At 45.4% G+C, this 12,473-nt stretch overlaps 1 protein-coding gene across 1 annotated transcript in view; it reads right to left on the bottom strand.

Moving 5' to 3' along the window:
* LOC139572810 (intermembrane lipid transfer protein VPS13B-like) overlaps positions 1 to 12,473 on the bottom strand; it is a 920,449-nt gene that overhangs the window by 788,774 nt on the left and 119,202 nt on the right. The window lies entirely within an intron of this gene.

Raw genomic sequence — 12,473 nt, 5'->3', positions numbered from 1 at the left:
ACCCTTCCTGCGGTCCACACAGAACACAAGTACAGAACACGTTTAGACATGAACAACCTGAGGTGTCCTGTAATAAGACAGGCAGGAACAACCTGATGTGTCCTGTAATAAGAGACATGAACAACCTGAGGTGTCCTGTAATAAGACAGACAGGAACAACCTGAGGTGTCCTGTAATAAGAGACATGAACAACATGAGGTGTCCTGTAATAAGACAGACAGGAACAACCTGAGGTGTCCTGTAATAAGACAGACAGGAACAACCTGAGGTGTCCGGTAATAAGATAGACACGAACAACCTGAGGTGTCCTGTAATAAGACAGACACAAACAACCTGAGGTGTCCTGTAATAAGACAGACAAGAACAACCTGAGGTGTCCTGTAATAAGACAGACAGGAACAACCTGAGGTGTCCTGTAATAAGACAGACAGGAACAACCTGAGGTGTCCGGTAATAAGACAGACAGGAACAACCTGAGGTGTCCTGTAATAAGACAGACATGAACAACCTGAGGTGTCCTGTAATAAGACAGACAAGAACAACCTGAGGTGTCCTGTAATAAGACAGACATGAACAACCTGAGGTGTCCTGTAATAAGACAGACAGGAACAACCTGAGGTGTCCTGTAATAAGACAGACAGGAACAACCTGAGGTGTCCGGTAATAAGACAGACAGGAACAACCTGAGGTGTCCTGTAATAAGACAGACATGAACAACCTGAGGTGTCCTGTAATAAGACAGACAGGAACAACCTGAGGTGTCCTGTAATAAGACAGACAGGAACAACCTGAGGTGTCCTGTAATAAGACAGACAGGAACAACCTGAGGTGTCCTGTAATAAGACAGACATGAACAACCTGAGGTGTCCTGTAATAAGACAGACAGGAACAACATGAGGTGTCCTGTAATAAGACAGACATGAACAACCTGAGGTGTCCTGTAATAAGACAGACAGGAACAACCTGAGGTGTCCTGTAATAAGACAGACATGAACAACCTGAGGTGTCCTGTAATAAGACAGACAGGAACAACATGAGGTGTCCTGTAATAAGACAGACATGAACAACCTGAGGTGTCCTGTAATAAGACAGACAAGAACAACCTGAGGTGTCCTGTAATAAGACAGACATGAACAACCTGAGGTGTCCTGTAATAAGAGACATGAACAACCTGAGGTGTCCTGTAATAAGACAGACATGAACAACCTGAGGTGTCCTGTAATAAGACAGACATGAACAACCTGAGGTGTCCTGTAATAAGACAGACAGGAACAACATGAGGTGTCCGGTAATAAGACAGACAGGAACAACCTGAGGTGTCCTGTAATAAGACAGACAGGAACAACCTGAGGTGTCCTGTAATAAGACAGACATGAACAACCTGAGGTGTCCTGTAATAAGACAGACAGGAACAACCTGAGGTGTCCTGTAATAAGACAGACAGGAACAACCTGACGTGTCCTGTAATAAGACAGACAGGAACAACCTGAGGTGTCCTGTAATAAGACAGACATGAACAACCTGAGGTGTCCTGTAATAAGACAGACAGGAACAACATGAGGTGTCCTGTAATAAGACAGACATGAACAACCTGAGGTGTCCTGTAATAAGACAGACAGGAACAACCTGAGGTGTCCTGTAATAAGACAGACATGAACAACCTGAGGTGTCCTGTAATAAGACAGACAGGAACAACATGAGGTGTCCTGTAATAAGACAGACATGAACAACCTGAGGTGTCCTGTAATAAGACAGACAAGAACAACCTGAGGTGTCCTGTAATAAGACAGACATGAACAACCTGAGGTGTCCTGTAATAAGAGACATGAACAACCTGAGGTGTCCTGTAATAAGACAGACATGAACAACCTGAGGTGTCCTGTAATAAGACAGACATGAACAACCTGAGGTGTCCTGTAATAAGACAGACATGAACAACCTGAGGTGTCCTGTAATAAGACAGACATGAACAACCTGAGGTGTCCTGTAATAAGACAGACAGGAACAACCTGAGGTGTCCTGTAATAAGACAGACATGAACAACCTGAGGTGTCCTGTAATAAGACAGACAGGAACAACCTGAGGTGTCCTGTAATAAGACAGACATGAACAACCTGAGGTGTCCTGTAATAAGACAGACAGGAACAACCTGAGGTGTCCTGTAATAAGACAGACATGAACAACCTGAGGTGTCCTGTAATAAGACAGACAGACACGAACAACCTGAGGTGTCCTGTAATAAGAGGACTATTGTCAAATGTAATCTGTATAACTGACATATTGATGAAATAAAGACGGTTTAAATAAAGTCCAATGTGTTCGACCAAATGGATCTTAGCTCCTGTTTAAACACTCAACTTAAAACCTCGAACCTTCAACCTTTAAATCAACAAACTCTTGCAGACTTTAGTGATAATAGAATTATGGGGAACTCTCGTCATTTCAGGGAACGAATGAACCATCAGTGAAAGAAAACACAGCTTTGATTACATGTCAGTGAGACAGCGGCGTGACGAGGCCCTCTTAATGAATCTGGACTTCCTGTGGGTTGGACTCAGAAAAGAGCAGTGCCTCGGAGAGAGCAGAGCCTCGGAGAGAGCAGAGCCGGAGAGAGCAGTGCCTCGGAGAGAGCAGAGCCTCGGAGACCAGGCTGGTTGGCTGTAGGCAAACCACTCAGCCAGGGCTGGGGAGAGGAGCTGGGGGCTGTAGGCGAACCACTCGGCCAGGGGCTGGGGAGAGGAGCTGGGGGCTGTAGGCGAACCACTCAGCCAGAGGCTGGGGAGAGGAGCTGGGGGCTGTAGGCGAACCACTCAGCCAGGGGCTGGGGCCTGTGAACGAGTCGCCTAGAGGGGGTCACGCGGTTCTCTAATGTGGCTCCCCTGACCTATGAACCTGTATCGTCGTGTCTGTTTCCCTGAGCTGGCCTGCTCCCCTCTGCGACAGCCAGGGGAAGCTGATGTCAATTGACAAGAATGTACTCGCTCTCTCTAAAAACAATAACACGCGTGAGGTCACAGCACAGGAATCCCACAGGCTTAGGCGGTGAAAATTATGTCATGTTTTAATTAAATCTTTCACTTTGCGAATTGGCAGTTGAGAAATCCACTGTTCTGGCTTTTTCTGGTCGTTGTTTTGTTTTTGGTACTTCCTGTGAGAGTCTGAGGTGTCGGGTCTACACACCAAGCCCTTTATCCGGTCGTTGTTTTGGTACTTCCTGTGAGAGTCTGAGGTGTCGGGTCTAAACACCAAGCCCTTTTACCGGTCGTTGTTTTGTACTTCCTGTGAGAGTCTGAGGTGTCGGGTCTAAACACCAAGCCCTTTTACCGGTCGTTGTTTTGTACTTCCTGTGAGAGTCTGAGGTGTCGGGTCTAAACACCAAGCCCTTTTACCGGTCGTTGTGTTGTACTTCCTAAACACCAAGTACTACTTCCAGCCCTGCACTTCCTGCCTGACGACTCAGATAGATTTGAAGTCGTGAAGCAATAAAAAGAAAGAATAATTAAAAATCCAGTGAACAGAACTGTGTCTGGGCCGAGGCTTTGAGGTGTTAAATCCAGTGATCAGAACTGTGTCTGGGCCGAGGCTTTGAGGTGTTAAATCCAGTGAACAGAACTGTGTCTGGGCCGAGGCTTTGAGGTGTTAAATCCAGTGATCAGAACTGTGTCTGGGCCGAGGCTTTGAGGTGTTAAATCCAGTGAACAGAACTGTGTCTGGGCCGAGGCTTTGAAGTGTTAAATCCAGTGAACAGAACTGTGTCTGGGCCGAGGCTTTGAAGTGTTAAATCCAGTGAACAGAACTGTGTCTGGGCCGAGGCTTTGAGGTGTTAAATCCAGTGAACAGAACTGTGTCTGGGCCGAGGCTTTGAGGTGTTAAATCCAGTGAACAGAACTGTGTCTGGACCGAGGCTTTGATGTGTTACTCCTGGTAGTGACAGAGACACAGACAGACAGACAGGGCCTCAAGATTCCCAGAGATAAAAACTCTCTGACTATGTCCCAAACCACACCCTATCCCTTAGTGCACTACATAGGGAACAGGATTCCATTTGGAACACATTGTAAAAAGACGCCACTGGAACGGTTTTACGTCTCTGACCAGCAGGTGAGGTGTGAAATGTTCCTTTCCCCCTCGGTCGAGTCTGAGCCTCTCTCTGTGACTGGATGAGAGGGAGGACACTACAGAGCTGAACAGTCAGACTGGATGAGAGAGAGGACACTACAGAGCTGAACAGTCAGACTGGATGAGAGAGAGGACACTACAGAGCTGAACAGTCAGACTGGATGAGAGAGGGGACACTACAGAGCTGAACAGTCAGACTGGATGAGAGAGGGGACACTACAGAGCTGAACAGTCAGACTGGATGAGAGAGAGGACACTACAGAGCTGAACAGTCAGACTGGATGAGAGAGAGGACACTACAGAGCTGAACAGTCAGACTGGATGAGAGAGAGGACACTACAGAGCTGAACAGTCAGACTGGATGAGAGAGGGGACACTACAGAGCTGAACAGTCAGACTGGATGAGAGAGGACACTACAGAGCTGAACAGTCAGACTGGATGAGAGAGAGGACACTACAGAGCTGAACAGTCAGACTGGATGAGAGAGAGGACACTACAGAGCTGAACAGTCAGACTGGATGAGAGAGAGGACACTACAGAGCTGAACAGTCAGACTGGATGAGAGAGAGGACACTACAGAGCTGAACAGTCAGACTGGATGAGAGAGAGGACACTACAGAGCTGAACAGTCAGACTGGATGAGAGAGAGGACACTACAGAGCTGAACAGTCAGACTGGATGAGAGGGAGGACACTACAGAGCTGAACGGTCAGACTGGATGAGAGAGAGGACACTACAGAGCTGAACAGTCAGACTGGATGAGAGAGAGGACACTACAGAGCTGAACAGTCAGACTGGATGAGAGAGGGGACACTACAGAGCTGAACAGTCAGACTGAATGAGAGAGAGGACACTACAGAGCTGAACAGTCAGACTGGATGAGAGAGAGGACACTACAGAGCTGAACAGTCAGACTGGATGAGAGAGGGGACACTACAGAGCTGAACAGTCAGACTGGATGAGAGAGAGGACACTACAGAGCTGGGGATAAAGGACCGCCGGGGATAAAGGACCGCCGGGGATAATCAGTTATTATTTTTATTTGTTCTATTGCAATTATTTCTGGGGGTTTTCAACGTTAATTTTATATCCTGAGATTTTAGAGTAGTCTGAAAATAGTTTTTTGCAAATGGGGCATTGAGTTTTCAATATTGGTCAGGTATATCAGGAGATTATCTACGAAAAAGTGTCATTTCTATTCATGTTTATCAATACTGATACCTGTTGCATGTGGGTCCTGTCTAATTCTTTCAGCAAGTGGTTCAATTAGCAGTGCAAACAGGAAGGGGACAGAGGACATCCCTGTCAATTAGCAGTGCAAACAGGAAGGGGACAGAGGACATCCCTGTCAATTAGCAGTGCAAACAGGAAGGGGACAGAGGACATCCCTGTCAATTAGCAGTGCAAACCGGAAGGGGACAGAGGACATCCCTGTCTTGTGCCCTTTTTCTAAAGCAATTTCATTAGATCATGTATTATTTGTGTATATTTTTGCTTTAGGACATTTATACAATATTTTTTTTTATAAATTGCATTATTTCAGCTGGAAAGGTAAAAGCTTCCAAAGTTTTGAATAGAAAAGACCATTCAAGACGTCGAATACCTTTTTGGCATTTAACAGCCTTTATTGATAAAACTATATTTTGTGTTTTTGCGTCTTCTATTAAACAAACATATTCTAGTATTTGTTAGTAAGTGTTGTTTTAAATAAAGCCTGTTTGATTGATATGTATCATGTCTGGTAGGAGATTGTTCAGTCTAAGAAGGCTGTTGTTTAATTCCAATTTATATATAATTTTTAAATTATAAACTTTTAAAATTGTCATTAAATCACGTTGTTGGTTTCTAAAGTCTGTTTTTGTATCTTTATCTTTTACAATTACAACTGATTGTATTAGTTTTATTACAAGATGCTAGATATTTACCAGGTTTATTTGCCATGAAGTAGCTTTATTAGAGTTCGACCTGGTAGTTGTTGGCTTCTGTTCGAGAGTGAAAAGATCACATTCCTGTTCAGTTCAAACATTGTATTTTCTTCTTCACCTTCGAAGACTTTTTACGGGCTTGATACACTACATGACCAACAGGATGTTGGACACCTGCTCAACCAACAATCTCATTACAAAATCACTGGCATTAATATGGAGTTGGTTTCCCCCCCTTTGCTGCTATAACAGCCTCCACTCTTCTGGGAAGGCTTTCCACTAGATGTTGGAACATTGCTGCTATAACAGCCTCCACTCTTCTGGGAAGGCTTTCCACTAGATGTTGGAACATTGCTGCTATAACAGCCTCCACTCTTCTGGGAAGGCTTTCCACTAGATGTTGGAACATTGCTGCTATAACAGCCTCCACTCTTCTGGGAAGGCTTTCCACTAGATGTTGGAACATTGCTGCTATAAACAGCCTCCACTCTTCTGGGAAGGCTTTCCACTAGATGTTGGAACATTGCTGCTGTAACAGCCTCCACTCTTCTGGGAAGGCTTTCCACTAGATGTTGGAACATTGCTGCTATAACAGCCTCCACTCTTCTGGGAAGGCTTTCCACTAGATGTTGGAACATTGCTGCTATAAACAGCCTCCACTCTTCTGGGAAGGCTTTCCACTAGATGTTGGAACATTGCTGCTGTAACAGCCTCCACTCTTCTGGGAAGGCTTTCCACTAGATGTTGGAACATTGCTGCTATAACAGCCTCCACTCTTCTGGGAAGGCTTTCCACTAGATGTTGGAACATTGCTGCTATAACAGCCTCCACTCTTCTGGGAAGGCTTTCCACTAGATGTTGGAACATTGCTGTTATAACAGCCTCCACTCTTCTGGGAAGGCTTTCCACTAGATGTTGGAACATTGCTGCTATAACAGCCTCCACTCTTCTGGGAAGGCTTTCCACTAGATGTTGGAACATTGCTGCGGGGACTTGCTTCCATTCAGCCACAAGAGCATTAGTGGGGTCGGGCACTGATGTTGGGTGATTAGGCCTGGCTCGTTGGAAGTACAGAATCATCTAGAACGTCATTGTATGCTGTAGCATTAAGATTTCCCTCCACTGGAACTAAGGGGCCCGAACCATGAAAAACAGCCCCAGACCATTATTCCTCCTCCACCAAACTTTACAGTTGGCACTATGCACTGGGGCAAGTAGTGTTCTCCTGGCATCCGCCAAACCCAGATTCGTCTGTCGGACTGCCAGATGGTGAAGCGTGATTCATCACTCCAGAGAACGTGTTTCCACTGGTCCAGAGTCCAATGGCGGTGAGCTTTACACCACTCCAGCCGACGCTTGGTATTGAGCACGGTGATCTTAGGCTTGTGTGCGGCTGCTCGGCCATGGAAACCCATTTCATGAAGCTCCCGACCAACAGTTCTTGTGCTGACGTTGCTTCCAGAGGCAGTCTGGAACTCGGTAGTGAGTGTTGCAACCGAGATGACAAACCATTTTAATTTCTAAATCAGATTTAACTTTAGCTGAGTACGAGATGATCGTTCCCGTAATCTACCCCAGATTATATCGGCGTCAGTTTTGATCTGTCCTTTTTGTCTAGATGTTTTTTCATTCACGTATTTAATACATTTCAGGTCTAGAAGACGTGTTTATTCTCCAAATGTGTATTTTCGTTTGGTGTAATTAAGATACCGGAGAACGTAAGAGGAAAAAGGTTGTTATTTATCAGGATGCCTACACCTCCGCTGTTATTCCAGTAGGTGGCAGTATAGACCTCTCCAACCCAGCTCCTCTTTAGATGTATAATATTTTAAATGTAACTCTCCCTCCCTCTCTTTTCTCCCTCAGCCTTTCTCTTAATTCCTCTCATATTTCTCTAAAAAACCCTCCAAGCATGTTAGTCATCTAGATCTCCCACCTCTGACATGTTTAGTGTTTCGCACAACTTCAAGTCGTTTCAGAGAGAGGAGGGAAAACACTGGTTAAACGGTGAGTGATTGAATGTTTTTGGGTGAATGACACACAGGCATCTTAATGTATACGTAACGTAAATAAACCTTTTTGGATTCCACCTAAAACTCGACCTGATTCACACACAGTAACACACGTTTTCCAGTTCGTTAGTAAGAAAAAGAAAAACACTTTTCAAAAAAGGATGAATTAATATTCCCTTTGAAAAATGTTCTGAAGAGAAACACGGGCAATTAAAAGTCACGGACGATTAATATGTCCTGAGTGGATACACACTGAATTCATTACACCGACTCTCTCACACACACACACACACACACACACACACACACACACACACACACAGGTTCTGTTACAACATTGTCAGTTACTGGAACAGGCCACAGTCAGCGGGAGATAGGCCTAGACCAATTACACACACACAGGGAAACACACACACACACACACACACAGTGAAACACACACACACAGGGAAACACATAGTGAAACACACACACACACACACACACACACACACACACACACACAGTGAAACACACACACGCAGGGAAACACACACACACACATAGTGAAACACACACACACATAGGGAAACACACACACACATAGGGAAACACACACACACAGGGAAACACACACACACACATAGTGAAACACACACACACACACATAGTGAAACACACACACACAGGGAAACACACACACACACATAGTGAAACACACACACACACCCACACACACACACATAGGGAAACACACACACACAGGGAAACACACACACACACATAGTGAAACACACATAGTGAAACACACACACACACACACAGGGAAACACACAGGGAAACACACAGGGAAACACACATACATAGGGACACAAACACACACACATAGGGAAACACACACACAGGGAAACACTCACACACACATAGTGAAACACACACACACACACACACAGGGAAACACACACACACACATAGTGAAACACACATAGTGAAACACACACACACAGTGAAACACACACACACACACACACAGTGAAACACACACAGGGAAACACACACACACACACACACACACACACAGTGAAACACACACACACACACACACAGTGAAACACACACACACACGGAACCAGACAGAGAGCTGAAGCCCAGCGGGCCACTAAAACAGGGGAACATGTGATGTCACCTCTGTCTGATGGAAGGATCGTACTGTACAGAACACATCCTTCTGTCACAACGTCAGCACGGAGGACCCACAATAAACACAACAATATGTCACAACGTCAGCACGGAGGACCCACAATAAACACAACAATATGTCACAACGTCAGCACGGAGGACCCACTATAAACACAACAATATGTCACAACGTCAGCACGGAGGACCCACAATAAACACAACAATATGTCACAACGTCAGCACGGAGGACCCACAATAAACACAACAATATGTCACAACGTCAGCACGGAGGACCCACAATAAACACAACAATATGTCACAACGTCATCACGGAGGACCCACAATAAACACAACAATATGTCACAACGTCATCACGGAGGACCCACAATAAACACAACAATATGTCACAACGTCATCACGGAGGACCCACAATAAACACAACAATATGTCACAACGTCAGCACGGAGGACCCACAATAAACACAACAATATGTCACAACGTCATCACGGAGGACCCACAAGAAACACAACAATATGTCACAACGTCAGCACGGAGGACCCACAATAAACACAACAATATGTCACAACGTCAGCACGGAGGACCCACAATAAACACAACAATATGTCACAACGTCAGCACGGAGGACCCACAATAAACACAACAATATGTCACAACGTCATCACGGAGGACCCACAATAAACACAACAATATGTCACAACGTCAGCACGGAGGACCCACAATAAACACAACAATATGTCACAACGTCATCACGGAGGACCCACAATAAACACAACAATATGTCACAACGTCATCACGGAGGACCCACAATAAACACAACAATATGTCACAACGTCATCACGGAGGACCCACAATAAACACAACAATATGTCACAACGTCATCACGGAGGACCCACAATAAACACAACAATATGTCACAACGTCAGAACGGAGGACCCACAATAAACACAACAATATGTCACAACGTCAGCACGGAGGACCCACAATAAACACAACAATATGTCACAACGTCAGCACGGAGGACCCACAATAAACACAACAATATGTCACAACGTCAGCACGGAGGACCCACAATAAACACAACAATATGTCACAACGTCAGCACGGAGGACCCACAATAAACACAACAATATGTCACAACGTCAGCACGGAGGACCCACAATAAACACAACAATATGTCACAACGTCATCACGGAGGACCCACAATAAACACAACAATATGTCACAACGTCATCACGGAGGACCCACAATAAACACAACAATATGTCACAACGTCATCACGGAGGACCCACAATAAACACAACAATATGGCACAACGTCAGCACGGAGGACCCACAATAAACACAACAATATGTCACAACGTCAGCACGGAGGACCCACAATAAACACAACAATATGTCACAACGTCAGCACGGAGGACCCACAATAAACACAACAATATGTCACAACGTCAGCACGGAGGACCCACAATAAACACAACAATATGTCACAACGTCATCACGGAGGACCCACAATAAACACAACAATATGGCACAACGTCAGCACGGAGGACCCACAATAAACACAACAATATGTCACAACGTCAGCACGGAGGACCCACAATAAACACAACAATATGTCACAACGTCAGCACGGAGGACCCACAATAAACACAACAATATGTCACAACGTCAGCACGGAGGACCCACAATAAACACAACAATATGTCACAACGTCAGCACGGAGGACCCACAATAAACACAACAATATGTCACAACGTCAGAACGGAGGACCCACAATAAACACAACAATATGTCACAACGTCAGCACGGAGGACCCACAATAAACACAACAATATGTCACAACGTCAGCACGGAGGACCCACAATAAACACAACAATATGTCACAACGTCAGCACGGAGGACCCACAATAAACACAACAATATGTCACAACGTCAGCACGGAGGACCCACAATAAACACAACAATATGTCACAACGTCATCACGGAGGACCCACAATAAACACAACAATATGTCACAACGTCATCACGGAGGACCCACAATAAACACAACAATATGTCACAACGTCAGCACGGAGGACCCACAATAAACACAACAATATGTCACAACGTCAGCACGGAGGACCCACTATAAACACAACAATATGTCACAACGTCATCACGGAGGACCCACAATAAACACAACAATATGTCACAACGTCAGCACGGAGGACCCACTATAAACACAACAATATGTCACAACGTCATCACGGAGGACCCACAATAAACACAACAATATGTCACAACGTCAGCACGGAGGACCCACAATAAACACAACAATATGTCACAACGTCAGCACGGAGGACCCACAATAAACACAACAATATGTCACAACGTCAGCACGGAGGACCCACAATAAACACAACAATATGTCACAACGTCATCACGGAGGACCCACAATAAACACAACAATATGTCACAACGTCATCACGGAGGACCCACAATAAACACAACAATATGTCACAACGTCAGCACGGAGGACCCACAATAAACACAACAATATGTCACAACGTCAGCACGGAGGACCCACAATAAACATGTTGAACCATCATCAACCATCTACACACGGTGAAACACACACACGGTGAAACACACACACACACACACGGTGAAACACACACACGGTGAAACACACACACGGTGAAACACACACACGGTGAAACACACACACACCAGAACAAGTCTGTTTCCCTCCCATTTCTCTCTATCCCTTCCAGCATGACAAGATGTGGAGTGCTCAGGTTCCAAGCAGCGGTCCCCCTGTATATGTGTGTGATAGGATACTAATTCATTCTCAGGGTCCCACATAGCAGGAGCATGACACCGACTCTTACATCTGGCATCGGACAGAGAAGAGAGCCCTGCCAACTAATACTACAGTTACAGACAGAGAGAGAAAGAGAGAGAGAGAGAGGAGGGGAGAGAGAGAGAGGATGGGAGACAGAGAGAGACAGAGAGAGAGAGAGAGAGAGAGAGACAGAGACAGAGAGAGACAGAGAGAGACAGAGAGAGACAGAGAGAGAGAGAGAGAGAGAGAGAGAGAGAGAGAGAGAGAGAGAGAGAGAGAGAGAGAGAGAGAGAGAGAGACAGAGAGAGACAGAGACAGAGAGAGAGAGACAGAGAGAGACAGAGAGAGAGAGAGAGAGAGAGAGAGAGAGAGAGAGAGAGAGAGAGAGAGAGAGAGAGAGAGAGAGAGAGAGAG

This window comes from Salvelinus alpinus, chromosome 4 (assembly GCF_045679555.1).
Source record: "Salvelinus alpinus chromosome 4, SLU_Salpinus.1, whole genome shotgun sequence".
Taxonomy (NCBI): Eukaryota; Metazoa; Chordata; class Actinopteri; order Salmoniformes; family Salmonidae; genus Salvelinus; species Salvelinus alpinus.
This window is presented reverse-complemented; position numbering and strand designations above follow the sequence as displayed.